The 25,677-nt window shown below is 48.2% G+C and overlaps 1 long non-coding RNA gene across 1 annotated transcript; it reads left to right on the top strand.

Moving 5' to 3' along the window:
* Positions 1-25,281, top strand: LOC139045299 (uncharacterized). The gene is made up of 4 exons (XR_011503364.1): positions 1-313; positions 8,348-8,430; positions 10,036-16,395; positions 17,130-25,281. It is a non-coding gene; the product is annotated as an uncharacterized lncRNA (long non-coding RNA).
* Positions 25,282-25,677: the final 396 nt, after the last annotated feature.

The following is a 25,677-nucleotide window of genomic DNA, read 5'->3' as shown; positions in this document are numbered from 1 at the left end:
TGCTGAAAACTGAGGAGCTGAGGCACAGGCTTGAGGTCAGGCCTAAGGAGATGGGAAACTTCCCCGCCGCACTGAGAAATCTCCCTCCCGTGGGTGTGGTAGCGAATGTGAAAGCAGAGCCTCCCTCCTGGGCCCTGCACTTACCAGAAGGGGCAGTGAGGCTTGCAAAGGCCTTACAGAAAGAGCAGCAGCTGCACAGGAACTGGGGCTGCCGGTTCTGGGAAGCTGGGGGGCTTCAGGGGCAGAGCCCAGCAGGCCCCGTGTTTACAACTCTGGGAACACCTGCACCAGGACCGTGTTAGAGCGAATCGTGGTGAGCTACTGGTACAAGTCCTCCGGAGCGGGAAAGTCAAAGAGAAAGCCGAGGTCACTGCTCCAGGGCCCAGGCCTCCAGCTCTCTGGACACATAGCCTGGCTACGGCTGCTGGGAGCGGGGTGGTGCACAGGCAGGCTGAGTGGGTTAGATAGTCATGCATTCGTTCATTTCTTGACTCCCGATTTCCTCATCTGTGAAATGGAAAAGGAAATCCTTCCCTGCCTATTTGGAATGTATCTAGTGGGAAGGGGGGAAGAAGGGTTGCTATGGAGATCAAATGAGATGAGAAATTCCATCATCCATTTATTTCACACATACTAACTAAGAAAAATTATAGCAGACACTTGCTGGGTGCCTAGGACGTGCCGGGCATGACACTAACTCCTTTAATCCTCACACCCCTCTCTGGGGTAGCTGCTGTTATTTCCGTTTACAGTTGGGGAAAATGAGGCTCAGAGAGATGAACTGGCCCAAACCATAAAGCCAGGCAGTGGTGGAGCTGGACTGGAGCACAAGCAGTCTGAAATGGGGTCTAAGTCTTATCTCCGGCATTAGAATGGGGATGTTCAAGGTCAGGAATTATCATCTGTTAACCTCTGAAGCTGCAGTGCCCAGGCCACGGCCCAGCGTATAGCAGCTGCTCACTAAGTGTGCGTGGGCAACTTGAATATCTATAAAACAAGGTGAAGGAAACAGTCTGGGGGGAGGCAGACAGCCTGTGATGTAACATGTAGGTGCCTACAAAGGGCTCCCTGGGTTTGTACTGGGTTAGTGTGTACCAGGCAGGGTCTCCACGGCCCACCGATGGCTCCCATGAAATATTCAGAGGAGGCCTATTTGCAAAGATACCAGTGTAGAAGGATCACAAGGGATTCAGGAGCGTAGGAGCTTAGTAGCTGCTGAACTTTTCCTGCAACGGGAGGCAGAGTCCTGCAGAGCTGACCACCTTAGGAGGAGCAGTGAGGGACATGGCCAGGTCCAGCGACCTTTAAAGGAGGGCATCAAAGGAACACATTCCCTCTCTCCCTCTGTTCTCCTTCTGAAGCTCCCAATCGTCCAAGAACCTACTGATGCCATCCCCACAGATCAACCTCCTGGGCACGGAGAAAATGGGGAAAGGTGGAGTATGGATTTAAAAGGAGAAAACAAAGATATTCTGCACAGATGGAAAGGATGTGCAGGTGTTTTCTGGAAAGGGCATCCTGTCGAGGGAAAGGGACATGATATCATGTTGTCTGGAAGGCTTGGGATACTCTAAGTACTGTGGTATAGCAAAGATGTTGGGAATGAGAGACAGGGCGGTGACAGCCAGGGGCTGGGTCACGGAGGGCTAAGGCAGGGACTCTATCCTGCAGGCACTGAGGGACCATGGAGGCATCCAAGCAGAGCAATGACCCAGGTGGGTTTGTGTTCTGGAGCAATTCCTTTGGCTGCCGAGTGGTGAATGACTGGAGGAGGGGGGAAGGGGTCTAGAGGCAGGGGACCCTTTGGAGAGATGAGGCTGATGGTCTGAATAGGCCGGAACACACCTCCCTCAGGTAAGATGAAGTCAGACCAGACCCGCGGGCATCACAGGGCCTGGAGCTACTCCCACACAGCGCCTTTGCCTCCCTTCAGGGGCACGCGTGGAGCTGAGGCGGCCTGGCTGGAAGACTAGAGAGAGGTCACGGTGTCTTGGGAAGAGTTCTGGATTGGGTTTCTTTTTGGGTCGAGAGAGGTTGTGAAGAGGATTTTGGGAAAGATTGCAAATCGGTAAGGGGCAAGGCTGCCTTGGCCATATAAGAGAGAAAAAGAAGGAGAGAAGAGATCAGAAGACTAAAAGGAGCCGCCTTTGTTCTTAGAATGTGCGGAAGCCCATGCCTAGGGGAAGAAATGGATCCTGAAAAGGGGAGAGTGCCTGCATCTGACACTAGGAAACAAATGGACAAATGGGAGGGGAACGGGTAGGTCTCTGTGATGGTTTATTGCTCTGTTTCTGTTTTTGCTAGTGTTGAATACCATGAGAAACTGGGAGAGGAGGAGGTGATTAGGAGAGATCTTGAGGTCAGAAGCAAGCATTTCCGAGGAAATTAGCAACTCGAAATGCCAAGAGGCTGGGAGGACAAGCAAAGAGCCTAAACTGAGCTTATAAGAAGACGACGTCCATGCCCAGAGCACAGCACAGAAAGGCTGATGTTCGGCAGCTGGAGAGGTTATAGCTCCTCTGTTTAGGGACTGTTTCGGTGGGTTATGCTTTTCTTTACCATTGAAGCATAATTATGTCTGAATTCCTTATAGTAAAGAAGGTGACAGAATCATAAGATGAGAGGTGGAGTAGAAAAAGAGTGCCTTAGCGTGAGCAGAGCATTGCGACCACACTTTGCACTACACAGACTCGAGCTGGGGGGACTCTCACAGACCTCCACCTGATCCTTTTAAATGGGGAAACTGAGGTCCAAGAAGGGGAAATAACTTCCCCAAATTACATACATTGTCTCCCACCTCCATTATTTCACTTGATCCTCGTGACAGTAATTTAGGCCAGCTGGGAGGGAGAGGGTGCAGTGCGGGGCTCTGCAAACTTTTCCGATAAAGGAACAGATAGTAAATATTTTAGGCTTTGGGGGGGCCGTGTATGATCTCTGTGACATATTCTTTTTTTAATTTATTTTTTAAACAACTCTTTAAAAAAGCAAAAATCATTCTTACCTTGTAAGCTGTACAAAATCAGGTCACACAGAAACAGGCCTTCGTAGCGTATTTTTAAAAGCACGGTCATCGGATTTTGACCTGGGTTTAAATTTTGATTCTGCCATTAATAGGCTGTGGGACTTTAGGCAACTTACTTAGACATCTTTCCTTTCTTTGTAAAATGACCACACCCGCCTCACCAGGCTCTTGAGAAGATGGAAAGAGACCCTTCCTGAGTCTGAATCCTAGCTAGACTATTTCCTTGCAGTATGACTTTCACTAATTAAATGCTCTGCACCTCAATTTCCTCATCTGAAAAATGAAGATAATAATAGTCCCAACTTTATATGATTTTTGTGTGGATGAAATGGCATAAATGTAAAGTTTGTAGATTAGAGCCTAGCATGCATAAGTTTTATACATTATTACTAATATAATATAAACACTTAAGGTACCTGCTTGGCAAATGGTAGCTCACTGTGGCAGCCATTCCCCGTGAGAAAGCAGGCTCTAAAAAATTGAGGAAAGTTGAGCCATACTGAAGGGCCTGGCCTTGCCAGAGTTCAGCCACAGTTCACTCTTGATTTCTGTCCTGTAGGATGAAGCAAGCATGGCTGGCTGCATGAAAGTGAGCTCTGTCTCTCTGCTCCACCAGCTCCGTCTCTCTCCTCCCACCATCAGATAAGCCCTTGCATAACCTAAATCCATTTTGATCTCAGCAGAGATCTATGTACACATGCACATACTTGGCAGCCACGGGCCACAGACCTGGTGCTCTTGCTTGTGATTTGAGCCATGTTATCAATACTCGTGAGTGTAAACTTGGGAGATCAAAGCTATCCAGGTCAGAAAGGCTAATATTTAAATTCCAGACTTGCAGGCACAGCTCTGAAATTCCATGGCTCAGAATCAAGTTCACGTACAAAATCAAGTCAAACATTTGTTTAACAGAGTTGTAGGGCTCTGGAGTGTGGGTGGGGTTCGCATTTAGGAGAAATTGGGGGCCTGCCCAGAATGGAATTCTGTGAAATTCTGGCTAAGGACAGCTTTTAGGTTCAAAGCTCTGTGTGACGCTAGCTGGAGCAAATACATTTTCATGGTACAGCTTTGATATCACAGAGAAGATGTTTACAGTCTCCAGAAAAAATACATTCTGCTGCTCTCAAGAGATAAGACCTAGAAATACCACCACCATTTACTTTGCAAGGTAATATAAAAACCAGAGATAATGGACGTAAATTTCCTGAAACATAATAGGCTCTCAGCATGGGGTGGCTCCATTTATAACTGTCCCTCCTGTTCCAATTGTTCCATCCCCTCCTCCCCAAACAGGCAGACCAAAGAGGATATGTTTTGGGGACACCGAATCGTCTTCTGTCTGCCCACCTCACTCAGCTAATCGACCTTTAGAGAGTACCTTTTGAAGGATCAGTTGAATGGAAGGCTTATTTTGAGTGCAAAGATGCGTAAGATGGGCCCTCAAGGAGATTAGTCTGGTCATGGGCAGCAGATACAGTCACTACTTCATTATAATCCAGGACAGATGACTTGGAAGCAGAATGGACACAGGTCTGTGGATTCACAGGTAACAGAAAGGCCATTCTTCCTAGTAGCAATGGATTAGCTTTCATGGAGGAGCTGGGCCTCTAACCTCTTCCCCAATGGAGTTTAATGAATCCGCTTAGATCCCAGAAACATAGGTTCAAATCCTGGCCCTGCCACTCTTTGAACTGTGTCATCTGGAGCATATAACTTAACCTCCTTGGACTTCAGTTTGCTTGTCTGTAGAGTGGGCACAATTAGCATATCTACTTCATGGAGGTGTTGGAAGAAACAATGAGATAAAGCACGTAAAGCGCTCAGCACGCTTCCTTGTAAAGCTAGCACAGAGTGAATCATTTTAGCCACCATCCTTACAAAAAGAAATTAACTTAACCTTCCATCTTAAAAGCATAGTATTCTTTCCTATTTTGCTGACATATAATCAAATTAGTCATATCTTACATCCATGTAAAATTCTTTTAACACTTTTATAGTAAGTTAAAAACACACAAAATTGCCAGTATTTGACCAATTTTGACCTGCAAAAATGGCAACTTTATAATAGGTTTTCAAAGCACCCTCTCCTGCCAACATCTCCTTTGGTCTCCACAGCATCTCTTTGAGTGTGTTGGCACCTGTGGGACCTCCTCTCATGGTCCTTTTCTAAAAGCTTCTCCTCCACCCTTCACGTGGATGCTGAGACAGCATCATGTTCAATGGCTGCTGTTTTTGCCAAAGGTAAACATATGGCCCAGTTGGACCAAAGAGTCCCTTCTCTGAGATTTTTTTTTCAGTAGGGTGTTAGAGAGCTTTGCTAGCCTTTCTCCAGTAACTGAAGCTCTTGGGTATTAAACTCTACCGCAGTTGGTAGCTATGTTTTCTACTATTCATTTATCCAGTTAGCACTTAGTGAGTACCTTCTATGCTGCAAGTACTGTGTAGGGTGCAAGGGATATAGAAATTAACAAATGGGCCGGCCCCGTGGCCCAGTGGTTAAGTTTGCGTGCTCCACTTCAGCAGCCCAGAGTTTCACTGGTTCAGATCCTGGGCACAGACCTAGCACTGCTCATCAAGCCATGCTGAGGTGGCATCCCAAATAGCAGAACTAGAAGGACCTACAACTAGAATATACAACTATGTGCTGGAGGGCTTTGGGCAGAAGAAGGAAAAAAATGATTGGCAACAGATGTTAGCTCAGGTCCCAATCTTAAAAAAAACTCAAAAACTAAAAAACAGGTATGAAAGTGTGATAGGATCTCCCTCTCTGAAGGCCTGAGCCAACATTGCTGCATTTCCAAATGATTGCTATAAAAAAAAGAAAGAATAACAAATGGATAAGATCCTTTCCCTCAATGAACTCTATTGCACTGTAAGAGACTGAAAGTGAGCAAGAAAACAAACAACTAAGTTATGGCAGAGTGCGATCAACGCTGTGCTGAGACTACGAGAAAAGAGCCAGACTGCACTAGAGAAGGATGCAGCCAACACCTACAGAAGAGATACAGCTACAGGAGCACTGGTGGGATGTGAGCCTCTGGTTCCAGCGCATCCGAGGCCCTGCTTTCTCACCGTCCTCCCAGAACCTTGGTTTCCAGCTCTCCTTGGATCTCACAAGCTACCGAAACACTGCTCTCATTGTTATGGTTGAAATGAGTTAGGTTCTGTCATTTGCAATCATCAGGGTCCATTCTGATACAGTGAACTAGATGGGGAGCATTTATTCTTCTTCCTGTAAAAAAGAAGCAAGTAAGGACGTGTTTGGGAAAGAGGGTCTGAAACTTGAGCCACACAAATCCTTTCTGGGAATGTAGCTTAAGTATAAATCATAAATAACTAATGTAACCTGGGCTGTTGCGTGAGATTAAAAAAATAATTCATCAGCTTTAGTTCGGTCATTGCTGTCATCACCATCTTTGACAGCTTTTTATGGTCAACAATATAGAAGATTGATAGGATCAGAGTATCTGGAAGCTGGAAAGAACTTTAAAGATCATGAAATCAGACCTCATTTTACAGATTTGGAGATGGAGGCCAGGAGCAGATACGTGACATGTGCAAAGTCACAGAGCTTGAGAGCAACCAGCTTAGAGTTGGGCACAGGATTCCTGACTCAGCCCATGACAGGCTGAGTCAATGTCCCCTCATTGACTCATTCATTCACTCATTCAAGAAACATTTTGGGGTGGGGGGAGGGTGAAAGGCATGAAGGGGGAGCTTTGTACCATGATGGATGGAAACTAGACTTTTATTGGTAAACACGATGTAGCTTATACAGAAATCAAAATACAATAGTGTACACCTGAAATGCATATAATGTTATAAACCAATGTGACCTCAATAAAAAAAAGAAAAAGAAAAAAAGAAATTTGGAGCGTCTGTTATGCATCAGGCCCTGTTCTAGGTGCTGGGGTCACAATGGTTCTTGCCTTTATAGAGTTTCATTCTAATTGAAGACAGACAATAAACAAACGAATAGAAAATCTGATGGCACATGTTAGGGAAAACTTAAAATTCTCTCATAATGCCTGAATTCTCTCCTACCCTCAGAGAAAAACCCAAATTCTCTCTGCGTGTGTAGGGGGAGGAGCCATGTTATTCTAAAGTGAGTGGTCAGAGAGGGCTTCTCTGAAGAGGTGTCATGTACGTCAAGATCTGAATGGCCAGAGGAATCAGTCACGTGAAGATTTGAGGGAAGAGTATTCCAAAGAGAGGAGACAGTTAGTGCAAAAGTCCCACAATTGGAAAGAATTGACCAGTTCGAAAAACAGAAAGAAAGATAGCGTGGCTGCACAGGCGGGTGGTAGGAACAAAGGTTGGAGAGATCAGCAGGGGCTAGACTGTGGCCTTTGGGGCAAGGTAAATAATTGGGTTTTTATCCTAAGGGTAACAGGAAGTCATTTAGGCAGTTTTAAACAAAGAAACAACGTGATCTAATTTCTGTTTTAAAACCTGATTCTGATCACTTTCTGGACAATGAAGAGGAAATAAAGAGTCAGTAGTTGAGGCAGGAGTGCTGGGGGTCTGGACGAGGGTGGAGCGGTGGAGGTGGAAGGAGGAGGATGGATTTCAGGTGCGTTGTGGAGGTGAAACTGATACGACTTGCCGTGGGTATGGGGGTTGATGGACCCGGTCTGGATCAGTAGCTAGGTCCTGAGTTTTTGCCTTCAGAAACTGAATAGATGGTCTCGCCATTCACTGTGGGTATTTGGGGAAAATCAAGGTTTAAGGAGAAGAAACAAACCAAGAGCTCTGTTTTGTGTTTCACTCTGTGCTCTTGTACAACAAGAGGCCCATATCTAAGGTCAACAACTGACAAAGTTAACCTGAAAAAGAATTGATAGAAAACCGTAGACGACAGACTATTGATGGCTACTTGGGGCTACACAGCTGGCCATCTGTCCCCTCATCCCTTATTGATTAATCATTGTGGGGCAGCCTAACAAGTAATAACCACCATTATGGCAAACCACAGAGAGCTATCCAGAAGCTACCAAGAAGTCCATGCTAGCATTAAAAGTTACCAGGTCAATGACATCCCATAGGAGGTGCAGAATTGGACCGGGAGGGGCATCGCAGGCAGAGAGACACCGTGCCCTCCAAAACTTCAGGGAGTGGCCAGATCATGGTGGGCTGGAACAGAGACAAGGGCAGTCTTGATAGATTGATATTCTAAGGACCGGTCAGCACTTGATTTCTTAGGTGAGAGGTAAGTATAAGGACATATCACCACGTGGACAAGCTGGGAGGAAAAACAGGTTCATTTATTCATTCATTCAACAAATCCTTATTGAGCCCAATCTTCGTGCAAAACTGTTCTAGGTACAAAGACATAACAACGAGTGGAACAAAGACCCTGCCCTCAAGAACTCATGTTCCAGCGGGAGAAGACCAACAGTAAACAGGTAAGGTAACTATATGTCAGGGGCAGGTGAGGGCTATGGAGGAAAATCCAGCACTCAGTGTGTTTTGTGCAAAGTGAGCATTTTGTTCCTGCCCAGTGGGGCCCAGCTTACAGAGAAAGTGGGTGTGAAACCCAGTCCTCGCTCCGCTCAGGGGGCTCTGCCCAGCTGGTGGGCGCCACGCCAAGGAAGCCTCTTTCCTCTTTCCTGGGACAAATCACCAGGATGGAACGTACAAGGGAGGGGAGGGGAGGGCAAGGTCGGAGAGGTACAGGGAGGCAGAGGCTCAGAAGGCCTCCTCAGAGCCTCGGGTTCGACTGGTAGCGTGATGCGTGTGCCAGCGCAACGGGGAGGAGGGCAGCCCGAGAGGGGCCTTGCGTTTATCGGCAGCCTCCTCCGTGCCCTGTCTCTAAACCTGCCCTGCCTGGGCCAATATGTTCTCTGCAGGTAGGTAAAGAAATCAGAAACCTTCATTCTCTCTCTCTGAAACGACATTCGCGAAGCCTCCGATGGCTCCCCGCTGGTCCTTTGCAGAGATCCCATTAGAGACTTTTGGGTATGGTGGGGAGAGGGCTGAACCGACTCTTTCAAACCTAAGAATGTCCAGTTTAACCCACTCTATCCCCAAGGTGGTCTTCTCCGTGGGAGGGCTCAGGGTGAGGGAGAGAGATGCCAAGGAACCTGGTCTTGGGCCTGTCCCTGTCCCTCTGAGTCCCCTTGGGTTAGTCACTTCCCCCTCTCCTCTCTGTGAGTGAAAGGGGGACCAGTGCTGAGGTTTGAGGGCTCAAACCTCATTTTCTCCACACCTTCTTCCTGTTCTAACATTCCTTGAACCCTTGTTGGTCTTTTCCCTTAAAGTTGCCCCACCTTCAGGCTTTGAAATGTGTACGCTGTTGAAAAAAAGGAGTAGGAGGTTCAGGGCGGAGGGGAGTCAGGGCTGGGCGAGAGACAGGCGGCAGGGCCTGGCTGTTCCCCACGGAGGAGGCAGGGGCAGCCAGAGCAGAGCCCTGGGGTCCGTCTCGGTGACTGCTGGGGAAAGTACTAGCTCTTTTGCAGAAGGGGCTCTGACAGGCTAAATGCAAACCAGATGCGCTCCAGAAAGAGCGGGCCTGTTACCAAGTGTTGTGAAACGGCCCAGGGGAGGCAAACAAGCAAAAACAGGCGGGTTGCCTAGCAGCACACACAACAAAACAGGCAGCAGCTCTGCTGGCATTGGCCGGCAGAACTGCTGTCTGCAGTGGTGGAGGAAGACCGGAGGGTTGGAGTCTGACGACGACCCAGGGGGCCTGCTCCCAGCAGCCGAGCGGCACTCCCTCCAGGCCGCTCCTGCTCTTGGGGTGGCAGGGCCTGCCATGCGCCTGCCCAGCCTGGGTCCACAGCCTCGGGGCTTTGCACCCAGCCAGCCCCACAGAGTCAGGGTGGGGCCTCTCCTCAATGCTGGGGAATTGGGGTGAGGGAGGGACCACGCCCTCTCCTGAGAACCGCGCTCTGGCTGCATCCACCAGGAGGGGCAAGAGAGGGGGCACAACCACAAAGATCTGTTAGAGGGCTACTCGGTGCCTAGTACCTGTGCTTCACATGTGACCCTTATCATTGTTTCCTTCCTAGCCAGGTGTTTCTTGAGCACCTATTATGTCCCAGGCGCTGTGTCTGACCAGCGATAGAAAGAAAGGAATGAAAGAGACACACGCTTTGCTCTCAGCCTATGGAGGAGAAAGACATTGAACAAGGAATCACATAATCAAATGCACGATTATGAGTTGTGCTAAGGCCTACGACGGAAAAGCACAAGTGGCTGGAAACAACGAAAGAGGGGGCCTGGATTTAAACAGAGGGCTCAGGGAAGGCCTCTCTTAGGAAGTAAGTTGAGGCTTAAAGACTGAGCAGGCATTAGCCAGGTGAAAAGAGGGGAGAAAGTTCCAGGCAGCTGGAACAGCAGGCGGGGAATCCCCAAGGCAGGAAATGCCCCTGCTTAGGAGGGACAGCGGCAGAGTGGCTGCCGAGAGTCTGTGAGGGGCAGTGAGGGGGAGGCGGGCGGGGCCAGCTCACACAGGCCCTGCAGTAGGAGCTCCTGGGGTCTCATCCTAGGTGCGACAAGAAACACTGGGGTTTGTTTGTTGACGATAATCCTGGGGGAGTGGCAGGAGCTCTTAGTCGATCAGTCCACATTTTAAAAAGATTGTTCCTGGTGCAACATGGCACTTCTGAGGGGGGACAAGAGCAGGGACAAGAAGGCCAACTGGGGCCTCTGGCAACAATTCCATCAAAAATGTCCATGGCTTCAATTGGGAGGAGGAGAGGAGAGAGAAGGCAGCAGAGAAGTTCAAGGTTTCTATTGACTCCAATGTTACGAGTCAGGCACTATTATCCCCGTTCCAAAGGCTGAGTGACTCACCTGGGACCCTCAACTCCCTTGAAGGGGCAGCTTGTAAAGGACGGATCTGAACGCAGAACCCAGACTGCGACTCCTAAACCTGTTCTCTGTTCATAACACCACGCTGCCGCAGGTCGGCTCCCCAGTGACCTGCTAAGGATGCAGAGCTGCTCAGAGCTGTAGGTGGCTGGTTGTGGAAAAGTGAGGGGAGGAAAGTCACAGCAGGAAAGGAGGGGATTGTGTGCGAGAGAGAGTGAGAGAGAAGGAAAGAGAGAGAGAGAGAAGTGGGCCACAGGAGTGGGTGTCTGCACAGCGTCCCAGCACTGCCCGCTCTGTGCAGCTGTGCAAGGCGTCTGTGGCTACTGTCACATTGAGCCCTTTCCGGACCAGTGTTTGCTCACCCCCAACAACAATGGAGACACACACCTCCTCCTTGGGGAAGGGCTGCGGTGGCTCCTGCGGCCCAGCAACAAGCTGGTGTGGGAACCAGGAGCCCGGAGACACCAGCCTGGTGGTTACCCTGGAGGCTCAGGCTTGGATCCCAGCCCTGCCTGTGACTGTGGGCTCGTTTATGGACTTCTCCACTGTCGGTTTGCTGATCTGTGAAATGGGCAAAGCAGTACCTGCCTCATAGGGTTGCCACGTTTAAGGAGTGAGTAACCTAGCGCCCGGCACAGAAGAAGCACTCAGTAGAGAGTGTCCGCGTTATCATGGCAGCTGAGACCCTTGTCAAAAGGAAGCCAGGAGGTCTGTATTCCACATCCACAGTGGACATCTTCCATGGCCTGTTGTGCTGTTCGGAAGAGCACTGGGCTGGGAGTTGGGAGTCCTAAGCTCTTCTTCTGGCTTTGCTGCTGACTCACGGTGAGACATTAGGTGAGGTCCTTCCCTGTCTGAGCTTTAGGGACTCTCACTTATGAAATGAGGGGATGTACCACGTGGGATTCTAATCCCGAGCACAAAAGGAAGACTCTGCTATTTACTTGGGACTGCTCGGGTGACGTGAGGGGATGGATGGAGGACAACAGCACATAAACATAAATGTTTTGTATTAAATGTGGATTTTTCCCCCCAAGCACTCTTTAAGATCTCCAAAAGGTTTTGTAGTTTGGGCAAATCTGTCCTACACAGGAGAGTTGCCTGTCCCCGACTAATGGGTTCTTTGTTTTCCTGTCCTCTTTCCTATTTCTCCCACTCAGAGACAGTTCACCAGCCACAAGGTTGTAGAACTTTTTTCAACTTGAAAAAGCCCTTTGAGGTCTGTCACTATTGGAGAGAGAAATAACAAATAAGCAAAAGTGGGATGCTCGAATGTACCCTGTGTGCTGGTTGAAGTTGGAGACATCAGTGTGAACTCCGCTGAGTTTAATGAGGACACCCTGGGTACAGATGTGTGTACCCGGGTTAGCGGACATGCATGCCTTCCTAGCTCTACCCACCGGGAGCGTCTGGAAGCTCTGACACGTCAACAGCAACCAGTACAACTTAAGCGCTCAGGTCTTGGTTTCTAAATACCATTCTCCAGTGAAAGAAACCAGGATTCCTTGGAGAAATACAAGATAAGCCTATAGTATCTTCTAGTGGCAAAATAATAATAATAAGCAAGTGTTCAAAAAGAAAAAAAGGATGGGAACGTGTCAAAAGGACACAGGAACCAGCTTGAAAAGTGCTCCCAATAGCCAAGGCTGGAACAATTTCAGCAACAAAATAGAGAAGAATTGTATTGAATTATACCCAAAGAATAGAATAAATATCCATGCGTCCATATTGACATAAATAAATGATAGAATAAATAAATACATGGGAAGAAAGAGTCAATCTTCCTTACAGAACATTCCCAATAACAAACGTAAAAGGAATGAGGGAAACAGAAAATCACAACTAGCGCCCCACAGATATGATTACCTCAGGCAAGATCCACGGATGAATGCTAAAATTAATGGATGGAACCTCAAGGAGAAACAAGATCCTTGTATAGCTTCAAAATCTCTCTCCTAAATATGCATTAATTCCCATGGTGGTTTTAACGTATGTCCTAAATTCGTCACTACTCCTCTCTCCAGAGCTGGAGCTTAATTCCCTGGCCCTGAGTGTGGGTTAGATGCAGTGACTCACTCACTTCTAGAATAGAGTTTGGGAAGGGAAACGGGCGGTCTAGAGTAGAGAGAGGCAGAACTACGTGCTCGGGGCTAACACACCAGTGATGTCATGTTGATGTGGTGCACCCACTGACAGACAGCCAACTACCTCTGTGTTCTTCCCCCAAATCCATAACCACCGTCTAATCATGAGAGAAACATCAGAAAAACACAAATTGAAGGACATTTCACAAAATACCTGATTCGTATCATAGTCAAGGTTATGAAAGACAGAGGAACCGTCACAGGTCAGAGGAGACTAAGGAGCCATGACAAGTGGCCGCAAGGTGGTGAGGTGGACTGGATCCTAAAACGGAAACAAGGACACGGGGGAAGAACGGAGGACGTCCGAATCACGCCGAAGTCTAGTTAATAGTAACGTGCCCGGCTTCATTTCTTGGGGTTGACAAGTGCACCTCGGTGATGTAAGACGACATCAGGGGAAGCTGGGTGAAAGGCATATGAGAATCTGTACCATCTTGCAACTTTTCTGTAAACCTAAAAGAGTTCCAAAAAAAAAAGTGAAAAAACAAAACCCAACAATTTTAGGAGTGTAAACTCTTCCAGGGCAAAGGTCACAATGTGTACTTTTTCCATCTTCTCAGAATTCCTAGCAGTGCCAAACGTTCTCAAGGAACTCTTATGGAGAAGAGCTCTTTGGGAGCCCAGAATGTGTCCTATCACCTCTGAACCCTCAGCGTCAGTGGTGGCCCGTGACAGGTGGCGTGCAGATAGGTGAACGTGGCTGCGGAAGACTGGAGAACGGGGCACCAACGAAGGCTTCACAATGAAGCACTATGTACACATTAGGAACCTCACTCAATCTCTGAATCATACATTTCTGCATCTGGAAAACGAGGACCAAAATACTACTTGTCTGGCAGGGTGATGAGGATTAAATGAGACAATGCATTGTGGGAAAAGGCTTTATAACTGCAAAGCCCTGTATACACATTCATTGTGACATTGACACACAGATGCTGATCAATCAGAAGTGCGCCTGACTGGATCGGTATCTCCCCAGCTCTCCACTTGAGATACACCTGGGCTCAGAGTCAGGGGTGTGGCCTTCCCTCCAGCACTCACCTAATCCAGCTACTCTCCACGCGTACCTCGGATAAGTAAAGCACATACAGGTCCAGCCTCTTTTCCTAACATGGACACCATCAGCTTCATCCTCTGCTTGCTTCTGTTCATAACCTGGCAAGGAGAAATGAGGAAATTCTGGTTGTCCCATAGCATCTAAGGCTTCTTTCCATAATGCTACAAAACTTTTCCAAGTTGTAACATGGTGAGAGATCACAATAATGTCTACCATCCATAGTGGGGTTCTAAGGGCTATATGTGGATTAGCTCAATGTTTCCAAGATTTTAGTCATTTTTGTTCCAACTTCACTATTTTTTGCCATATATGAGTATCAACGTACTGTGGCATCTCCAGTTTGCTGTACCGTGATTCGGTCTAGATCAGTGAGCTCTGTGAGTCTGTGTTAGTATACTTCTCCTCTGCCCTGGGATGTCTAGTTGCCGTAAGCAGGAAGACACTGTCTGAGGGCATTCAGCCAGCGTTGAGTCGAGGGTGTTTAGTCAGAGGTCACACTCCAGAGACAGCATTTTCGTTATCTTTTTCTCCATTCAACATCAGAAGTTTTGTTAATTAGCATAACAGATGTTAGAAATGGGTTTAATCGATAAAAATAATGATTTTAAAGATAACGTGCCACGGCCAAAATATTGTGGAAATGAGCCTCCCCTTTGCACGAATAGTGTTCAAGAATCTAGCAGGCTTTTTGCCTTTCACTATTTGGAATGGTGGATGAGACTTGATTCTAAAGCACTTTGAGTTCAGCTACAGGTTTAGAGCGCTACGATTGTCTGCTGCGTTGGTGGACACGAGAATGGGCTTCTCAGATCGCTGACTGCAAGGAGCATAAGGGCCCTCACTGCTGGACTCTGAAATCCATCACTGTGTTAGTCCCTGAGCCATGTGCCCATGGGCTGCTCCCAGCCAATGCCTGAGTGCCCAGGAGTACTTAGACAGGCTGGTTGCTAGGAGACAGGGGAATCTTCTGATGAGCAGCACTGGCTCAGGACTCCCAACTACTTTGCCAAACTTCCCCTGGGACTGTAGGGCAAGTCTAATATACTTCCACCCAACTTTACTTCCTTAATTTCCTCTCCTTCACCCAAGGTCAGACCAGCATCAGGCTCTAACACTCTCCCAGCAACCCCCCCTACCCCAGCTCCCTCCCCATTTTCTCTTACAGGTGCTTTTCCTAATAGATTTCTCACACATTTAAGCCCATCTGTGTCTGCTTCTCAGAGGACCCGGAATAACCTAAGGGGCCCTGGGAGTGGTCCAAGGAAACAAGAGGTAAGATGGGGACGTGAGACTGGTTCATCCACCACACGGCAGGTGAGGGGACACAGTCCTGGTTGCTAGGTGAGGCACAGATGGTCCCTGGAGTAAGGTGGTGACTTAATTAAAAAGATTTCATCAGTGGCGACCTGGGAAAACATCCTGGTGGAGGGGAATGCTGTGGCAGTTTCAATGATGCAAACGTTTGAAAAATATGGGGAACAATGCCTCTCAGACTAGGGAGTTGGCTGGTTACTACTAAGTTGTATTAATACCCTGCAGAAGGATAATGAGAGAGCGAGGGCATTGAACAAGCAGTCAGTGGCGAAGCGTGAGGGTCATCACACCTAGTGGCAGCTTACACAGAGGTCCTGATCACCTGTGAGTAGAGGGCAAAACCAATTGAAGAGCATGCTGGAGCCCTGAGAACTGCAAAGCTCCAGAGATATTTGAATCAAGCTCAAGCAAGGCTGGTCTGTGATATGAAGGACAGCATCTTGGTGTGAAAACCTGGGACCCTGAAATATGAGACAGGGACATGTGGATGGGTGCCCCTGAGGATACTGAGTCTGCTGGCTCCCAAGCCATATCTATGGTTAAGTGCCCGCATAACCCAGCTGGAGATGTGGTGGGCCCAGTAAGGGAGGAAACTGACTATGCACTTAGCAAGTCGCAAGAATTACTGCTATGTAACGACAGGAGCTTGGGGTCTATCCCCGGGATTGGATTTTGAGGAGACTTGATCAAAGGAGCCAGAAGATAACACTGGATAAGCAAGAATTCATGGACTTGGGGGCACTTTTTTGGGAAATGGGATTTAACATTCCAGGAGGCACCCCAGGGTGAGGCAACCACCGCAGCTGGCTGTTAGAAGCCTGGAAAAACAACGGTCAACCTCAGGGAAGTGGAACTTCCTGAATTATCCTGACAAATGGTAGGGGAAGAAGAGTCTGAGGGACAAGGCATGTTGGAACTATCATAACATATAAAAGGCCAGAAGCCCGACCAGAAGACACATCGTTCTCCAAGGCCATCTGGAATGCACTGGAGAGGAGCACAGCATCGCTAGTTCAGCGGGAGCCTCCTCTGCAGAACAGGTATGATGGTAGGAAAGGTCGTCAGAGATGAGCTCTTTAATAGCCCTGGGGGATGATGCTCCCCACCCACCCATCCACCCGACTAATGGAGGTCAGGTGGTGGTGCTTAGCCACCAGAAGCCAGGAGACCACAATTGAATGACCACAAAGTCAGAGAGGTAACCAAGGCAGTTTGACCCATAGGGAGGTGAAGAGATGGATGTCCCTAGGGGCAAAATAGATGGCCTGTCAATAAAGGTGACGCTTAACATCTATTACCAAGAAAAACAAAAATGGAGGGGCAGGAGGCTGAGGTCATGATCCTTGCCCAGTTCCCACACCTGAGCCAATTTTCCTGTCCAGAACTCACTGGTTGAAGAGGTGGCTGTGTCCCTAGGATGAAAACCCAGCAATGCCATAACAAGTATAAACTGTAATGTTCCCCAGTCTCTTCCTAAATAGACCTGTGGCCATTGACTTGGGTGACTGGACTCCAGGGACAGCGGGCATATCCAGACACTTGGGAGACTGTGGGACACAGGGTCTGAATTGACGTCAATATCCAGAGGTCTGAAGTGCCATCACAGTCCCCTTGTTAGCGTGGGGGCCTGTGGGCAGGGCCTGCTTCTTGCGCTGGCCACGTGGCCAGTGTAGCCATACTAGGCCTGCGCAGAAGGGCCTGCACACGAGGTCTAACACTCTGTGAGGGCTGTCTTGAAACTCTCAATAATTTTATCTTTGAATTTGTTTCATAGGTGAAGTCTAATGGGAAAATGGGCCTCAGCATGACCTCTACCCTCTACTGCCTCCCCAGGACAAGTTCTCTGCCGCCTCCTTCCCTGCGTGCTGGCCTTCCAGGGCCCATCCAGCCTCCACCTCCGTGTCCTGCAATCACTGCTGTCCTCCAACCTTGGAGGGACCCGTTCATGGGCAGAGGCAGGGTCAGGCCTCAGCATCCCACAGCATCTTGGGGCAGGGCATGGAAGCAGCTGTCACTGCTTGGGCTGGCAGTATTACGGTATACCTGGTGGGTGACACACCAGAGGCTGTGTCTTGATGGAGGTAGGTCTCTTGTTCACCCCTGGTCTTGGTACCAAGCATGTCTTGGGGCAGAGGTTTAAAGATCCCTGGGCGTTGCTTGTCTGCCCTGAGCTGGGTTGGCGGGCCTTGGGAAGTTAAGATGCCTAGTTCAACTTCTTCACACCCTGCCCCCGTCAGGACATGATGCATCAGTCCGGTCCAGTGGCTGCTGAGGGGGAACCTCACAGCCATCAGGCCAGAGTAGGGGAAGGTGCACCCTGCTTTGTGAGGCCGAGCTTGCACTCGGCCTGCAAGTATGCCGGTGCCTAGGAGCACTCATCGTCCGGCTCCACCCCTGGGGGGGGGGGGGGGCCTCTTTTTGTCCTTCTGACCTTCCTGAATCTGGCTTATATTTGACTCTTGTGGACATCTTGAGGCGCCCTTAAGGACAAGCCATGAAATATAAATCTGTAATTTCAGTGATTCTACAAACAAATGGAAAATTCTGATATTTGCATTTAAAGCTGGTATGATGAATGGTAAAATTAATGATAATAATTTCAAATTTTTATTTACTTACATTAAATAGCAAATAAAAACACCATGACAAATTGAAAGACAAAACACAGGAGAAAGGGAAATCTTTCTATATACAGAATGTGCAGAGTCTTTTTCTGCTTTGTGGACAAGGGCCCTGCATTTCCACTTTGTGCTGGTTCCTCAGGTTGTGGAGCCAGCCCTGCCTATGGGAGACAAGCAATGAGTGAAGTTCTGTATGACGTCCTGCTCAGAGTAAGCCCACCGGGCCCACAGACTCACCCAGTGGTAATTTTCTCAGTCCCTGAGTGTATAATGGGAACTTATATATTTGGCAATTGGAGGAATCCCACGTTAGGTGCTTGGATTATGAGGAAGGGCTATTGTGGTGGGAAAGGCAAAGGGAAAAACTCTAAAACCACTCCCACCCCGGCCCAGACAGTAAATCAAAAACAATCACAGCCTGGGGCGGGAGGATTAGTCTCCCCGTTAAAAACTTAAAGATTGGAAGTCATGTATAATTCACTAGCCTAGTCTCTGCAGAAAGCGGACAGATCCTGGAGACTGAAGACCGCTGTGCACTTGACCAGGTCTAGGCCTGAATGCATGGCTGTGCCAGATGTGCTGTCTCTGCTAGAACTGATTAACAAGGCTTCAGGGGGATGGTATGCAACCATGGATTTGGTGAATGTATTCTTTTCCATTTCACTTTGAAAAGAGGATCAGAAACAGTTTGCATCCACAGGGAATGGATAATAATATTCATTTTCTCAGGACTGTGTTAACTCTCTTGGCCTCTATTGTAAGATAGCCTGAGAGAATTAGAGACAAGACCCTGGTCCGTTCCATCTATCGTATCATGTTGCTTAGATACAAAGAACACGCAGTGGCTAACACGCTGGAGGCCTTGGCAAGACACAGGCCCTCCCGAGGATGGGAGAGCAGCTGGACAAAGACTGAGGGACCTGCTACTTCAGTGAAGTGTTCAGATGTCTAATGGTCCAGGGCATGCTGGGACAGTCCCTCCAAAATAGAAGACAATTCACTGCCTCTTGCATCCTCTACTCCTACTTGGTAGCGGTGCTGATCTCCGAGGGACCCTGCACGGAGGTTTCATTCCCTCCAGATCTGAAGTTGAGGGCTGAAGCGTCTGACAGGGCCAGCATAGGTCATTTGCTCATGGTCTAGTGCAGAGCTTCCCAACCAGTAAGATACCTATCTCGGGGACAGCTGGACAGGACCTGGGCTTTGTTCATAAGCCGTGTCCTCTGGGTTCTAACCTTCATGCTCTTTAACCCAGGGTGTGTACCTGCCTCCACCACGGTGCGGAAAAGATGCTGGGAAGCTGCCTGGGGAGGAGAAAGGGAATTCTTTCTTCTTGGGGACAAAGCCATGCTCCTATTCCAATTTAAGAAGAATTTTCTGACGTTAGGCAACCCAAAAAATGTCCACCCACTTAGGCAGTTATTAATTCAATAGGTTTTATTTTTTAAACACCTACTCTGTGCTCAGTATTCTGCCTCTAGATAAAGCAGGTCCCTCTGGTTAGTATGCACTAGGAGTGGTTAAACCTACTAACAGCTCCTGAATAATTTGGACAGTTATGGGCATGATGTTTCTCGTTTTTGTCATTTCTGGTAATTCCACTTTGTGGCTCCTGAGTTTTTAACCCAACTCGGAGTGATGACCTGTTTGTATAACTCTCTGCTTCAGACGTGTGGCCTTCCTTCAGTATCCCAGGACCCTGCATTGTGATTCTCCCCCTGGAGCATGCCGTAAGATTCATAGTGAAGTTTTTCTTACCCTGTTACTTCCAACATCATGTCATCTGCCAGGACGTATGTCCACGGGGGAGCACTGGTTGCCCTGCAGCCTGGATCTCCTGAGAAGCTCTGTCCTGCTTCAGGTCCCATTTAAAACTGACAGCCTCCCGTGTCTCCCAGTGTATGAGCCGGAGCGGTATCCCTGTGTGGGGGATGTGTTGCCGCACCCAAGGAAGCCTACCCGGTGCCAGGCTTCCAGCATCCTTGGGGAAACAGTGAGTTTCAGCAGGGGCTGTTGGCATGGCAGTGAATGTCCGGTGGCAACAGGGTCAACAGCAACATCCTAACTAGATGGTTCTTGTTCTAGCATTGGGCTCTCTTATTTCCAAGCCTCTTCGTTTGCCTTCCCATGAATCCCGTGAGCTAGGAACAGGGTCATCTAGCGCGTACAGTGCCTTGTAAGAATTTCTTGAAGGCATACCACTCTTGGCAGATCACTAGAAAGAAGCAAGCCTCCTCCAAGGAGAACACAGCGCCCGCTCGCTCTCTCTCACCCGTTTCTGCATCGTTTCTTCAGGACACAGTCTGCACAGCTCTCCTTGGTAGTATTAACTGTGCAGACACCATTCCAATCTATTTCTTTTCTACCTAATTCAACCAGAACTAGTTTCTGTTTGTGGCAGACATTGCTATATATTCACCAAATCTCACCTGCTTTTCCTCCTGGGCACACAGCTGACTACATTTCCCAGCATTCATTGCAGTTCTGTGGTTTCCTATGACTGATTTCTGGCCAAGAGAGTATGGAAAGGAGTGAAGTACTTCCAGGGCCAGTCCATAACAACCTCTCACATCCCCAGCTGTTCCCTGAAGTCACCCAGCAGAGGGCCGAGCCACAGGAGCGGAGGCGCCTGAGCTCCTGTTCTCGAATGAGCGTGCAGAGCAGAATCCCTGCCCTCTCCACGAGGAGAAGAGAACTCTTGGAATGTTGAAGCACTATTGGTTTGTACTTGCCTGTTAAAGCAGTTAACTTAGCCTGACAAACATGCTATTTGCAAACAAGCATCTTGATTAGTCCTGGTCTTCCTAGGTTACTAAATTTTATCCGTGTCTTGTCGTCTCACTTAACTCATAAGTTTCTTAAAAATAAGACCGAGAGTTTGAAATGTAATTTTTTTTTTAAAGATTTTATTGTTTCCTTTTTCTCCCCAAAGCCCCCCGGTACATAGTTGTATATTCTTTGTTGTGGGTCCTTCTAGTTGTGGCATGTGGGACGCTGCCTCAGCGTGCTTTGATGAGCAGTGCCATGTCTGCGCCCAGGATCTGAACCAACGAAACACTGGGTCGCCTGCAGCGAAGCGCGCGAACTTAACCACTCGGCCACAGGGCCAGCCCCTGAAATGTAATTTTTATGTATCTAATATCTAGCCCAGGGTATGCCCGTAGGTAAATTAGAGCCAGAAGGTTCTTTAGAAATACGTAGTTCAGTTCTCCTCTTCCCAATGCTCTCTTCACCAGCACACTTTTCACAAAAAATGAAATCAACGTTTGGAGAAAGCGAAATACTAGGAGCTAAATGAATATTCAATTGAATGAAATCATGTATAACTGCTGATCTCAGTCCAGTTTTCCAAATTCACTGATTCGAGAAATAAAGTTGGAAAAATATTTCCTTTTGTCCTTCCGTAGTTTCTCAATAAAAGGAACTTTATTAGCCATCTTTTGCTATATAACAAGTTATCCTAAAACTTAGCGGCTCAAAACAACACACATTTATTATTGTGGTTCTGGGGGCCAGGAACCTGGCTGTGGCTTAGCCAGAAGCCTCTGGCCCCAGGGCTCTCACGAGGCTGTCCTCAAGTGGTCAGCTCAGCTGCAGTCTCGTCTGAGCGCTGGACTTGGGGGAGGGGCGATCTCTCTCAGAGCTCTCTCGTGTGTTTGCAGGCCTGGGTCCCACGCCGTGTGGGTCTCTCCACAGGACTGCCTGCTCACATGGCAGGTAGCTTCCCCCAAAATGAGCAACCCAAGGCTAAGCATCCAGACAGAAGCCACAGTTTTCTTATAACCTAATCTTATAAGTGACAGCCAATCTATTCCACCGTGAATACCAAGATGTAGGGATCAGTGGGGGCCATTTTAGAAGCTGCTTGCCACAGGAACATTCTAGAATTTTCCAAGGAATCTTTATAAAGGACTACCAGAGTTTCCCGAGCTCTTTTCTACCCAAGTTCTCCTCTTATTTCTTCTCCCAATCTAACCTGTCAGTGAGCATTTTGGTTCAGGATACAGTCGGGAGACAGAAAACACACCTGTTATTTTAACGGAGAGAATCTTTCGCATCAAGAATTGTTAAATCAGTGTTAAGGAACTAAAATAGCAAAAAGAGTCACAGAAGGGGGCCGGCCGATGGCGTGGTGGTGAAGTTCATGCGTTCCCCTTTGGCAGCCCAGGATTCACTGGTTTGGATTGACAAATAGAAATGGCAAGCAATAGGACATATGGGAGTATATGAGGAAGCCATTTGGTGTAAACCTAATTCGGCCTGACTTGGTTTTTCCAAAAGGGCCTGACCGTGGCCATTGAACAGGCATTGTATATCTGCTTTAAAACATTTCCTATGGCAAGAACAAATGGCCTTAAGATAAAGGTGCAACTTCCCCCCACATTGGCATTTCCTTCGGGATAAGCATCTTTCCTTAGGCTAGGAACTGATTGCTGTGCCCACCTGTGACCACCCAGCTCGAGACAGCAGACCTGCCACCCTGCTGTGTCTACCGAGACAGAAGACCTACCTGCTGTTTCCATCAATCGCTGTGTTGACAGAGCAGTCTTGTGACTATTGTAAAAGGACATTTCAATCCTATGTGAAAAATCCTGTTTGGGGGTATGTAACCACTCTGTGCACCCCACTTCTTTGGTGCCCTTTCTTCCTTCAGGAAGAAAGGCCCCGGGCCATGGTCCTCAGATTTTAGCTCAGAATAAACTCTCCCAAATTTTCATTTATAGATTGGTTATGGATTATTTTCGTTGACAGGATCCTGGGCGTGGACCTACACACTGCTCATTAAGCCATGCTGTGGAGGCATCCCACATAGAAGAACTAGAAGGACTTACAACCAAGATGTACAACTATGTACTGGAGCTTTGGGGAGAAAAAAAAGAAGAAGATTAGCAAATGATGTTAGCTCATGGCCAATCTTCCTCAGCAAAAAAAAAAAAGAGTAACAGAAGGTAACAGTTGCAGGAAGCAGCTACCACCTCTCTAGTACTAGGGAAAAAAGGAAGAGGTTGGAGTTGTTAAAATGTAGAAACTTGAAGGAGAGGCCCCACAACTGAAAGGCAAAGGGGTGATGCTCAGCTGGTGCTAAGGCCTCTCCGCCTGGAGGAGGATCTGTGCTGCTGCCACCTGGACCTCTTAGGGAGCATCAGAGCTAGTGCTGGTGTCTCCAAGAGGATGCAGTGGGCTGGCTGCCCAAGTAATGGATTCAACTGGAAGGAGCTGCGTGTGGAAGGTGAAGAAGCAGGGCTGGGGCCCCGACGGGAGCAGGAAGCAAACAGGAGGAGCGAGTGTCTTCTTCCTCTGCCAGACTGGCAGTCTCTCTAGAATCCGCTACTGGCAGAGCCCAAAAGGAGCCGTGGCCGCAGGGGAATTTGGTTTTAGAGTCCCAGCCCAACGTCTCAAAACCGAGTACCGAAGTGGGGGTGGGGGAGGGGGCTGTACCGGAGACAGTAGCTTCCTAACTGCACCTGGGACCACCCCGACGCTGGCGACAGCCAGGTGTCTCTGATCTTTGACTTCCTTAAAAGCTCCCTTAAAGTAAATGCTGACATTTGCACATCTCACTGCAGTCTTTTTCAAGCCTATTATTTCCTTTAATCTTACGAGATTCATAGGAATCATTCTCTCCCTGTTGAAGACAATGGTGCCCAGAAAAGTCAGACACTTGCCTAATGACATGCACTATACAAATGGAAGACCTGGGTCTCGGATCTCAAGTCCAGTGTCTTCCACTATACCATACTGTCTTCTCAAAATTTGCCCAAAAAGTAAATGAATCAGTGACCTGATCTTTACTAGTAAAGCCTCAATTAACCAAAAATTAATTCATGCAAGCATATTTACGAATTATTTTAATTCTCCTTGAGTGAGTTAAATTTCTTCCATTCATTCCACAAACATTTGATAAGTCTAGGCTGACAAACAGAAATGGCAAGCAGTAGGATATATTGGAGTATATGAGGAAGCCATTTGGTGTAAACCTAATTCGGCCTGACTTGGTTTTTCCAAAAGGGCCTGACCGTGGCCATTGAGCACGGCATTGTATATCTGCTTAGACATTTCCTATGGCCAGAACAAAGGTCCTTGAGATACAGGTGCAACTTCCCCCCACATTGGCATTTCCTTAGGGATAAGCCTCTTTCCTTAGGCAGGAACTGATTGCTGTACTCACCTTTGACCACCCAGTTCACCTGTGACCACCCAGTTCGAGACAGCAGACTTGCCACCCTGCTGTGTTCACCGAGACAGCAGACCTACCTGCTGTATCCATCAATCGCTGTGCCAACAGAGCAGTCTTGCGACTATTGTAAAAGGGACATTTCAATCCTATGTGAAACATCCTGTTTGGGGGTATATAACCACTCTGTACACGCCACTTCTCTGGTGCCCTTTCTTCCTTTGGGAAGAAAGGCCCCGGGCCATGGTCCTCAGATTTCAGCTCAGAATAAACTCTCCCAAATTTTCATTTATAGATTGGTTATGGATTATTTTCGTTGACAATGCTGTGGAAGGAGATAAAACCTTAAATAGGACTGGATATCTGTCCTCAAGGCTCTCTGGTCTAATGTGGGAGACAAAAAATTACATTACAGGGCCAACTAGAAGGACCCACAACTAAAAAAATATACAACTATGTACCAGGGGGCTTTGGGGAGAAAAATAAATAGTAATAAAAAATTACATTACAGTGGGTGAGAAGCGTTATTAGAGGGGCAGTGCATGATGCCAGCAGGAAGAAGAGCCACCCTACTCCCCTCCGGGAGGGGGAAGGAGGGAAGGGAGGTCAGCAAAGACTGTGGGGAGGAGATGACGGGACCAGGGGTGTGTTCCAGGGGGAGGGCAGAGCCCAGAAAAGGCCAGAGGCAAGAAGGAACAGGTCAGGGGGAAACCAGCTGTAAGTGCACCAGAGAATGGCGAGAGGGAAGAGACCGGAGAAGGAGGGAGAGGAACGAAGCCAAGAAGCCCCTGGGGAGAGCTGGAATGCAGCCCTGAGGGCAGTGGGGGGCTGTCTCAGGCCTGCTCTTAACACAGCAGCAAAGCCAGAGCTTGCGTCTGCCTCTCGCTTGTGCATGTGCATGCTTGAGGTGGGAGAAGATAAAATTGCCCCCAGGAGGCTTCTGCTCCAGGTGGCCACCACCCATCGGTCCGGAGCCCATGGCTGAAGAAATTCTCACCTTTCTTAGTTCCATTAGATCACTCTTTGATGTCACAGGACATTTTCTAGGGAAAACATAAGACAAACTTTCCCCCTAATATCTGGGCAGTGCCCCCACAGAGAAATTGAGGAGAAAGCCCCTATTTGGAAAGCCCCAAGTGACCAAATTTCTGGCCTTCTCTGTTTTTATTCTCCCTCCCATAGCTCTGTAAAGACCCCTTTCTGAAGTCACGTAACCTCCAAACCCCCGTCTGGGAATACATCACAAAGAGCTCCACTGCTCCACGAAGCAAGCCCAGCTCCCCGCCGGCCGCCTGCTCGCCGAGGCGGGGCAATGTCTGTGAGCTGGACAGGAAGCTTTAACTCTGTCAGAAAAGGTCCTGGAGTCCTGAGCAGGAACAGCTGAGCTCCACCTTGGGCGGGTGGTCGCATTGCTAAAGACTTCAACTATACCACTAACAATGGTTCTCTCTAGAGGGCGGGATTACCAGGGCGCTTCCACATTCCACGGCTTATATTTCCATGTTGTTTGAATTTGTACTGAATTC

Source organism: Equus asinus, chromosome 5 (genome assembly GCF_041296235.1).
Source record: "Equus asinus isolate D_3611 breed Donkey chromosome 5, EquAss-T2T_v2, whole genome shotgun sequence".
Taxonomy (NCBI): Eukaryota; Metazoa; Chordata; class Mammalia; order Perissodactyla; family Equidae; genus Equus; species Equus asinus.
This window is presented reverse-complemented; position numbering and strand designations above follow the sequence as displayed.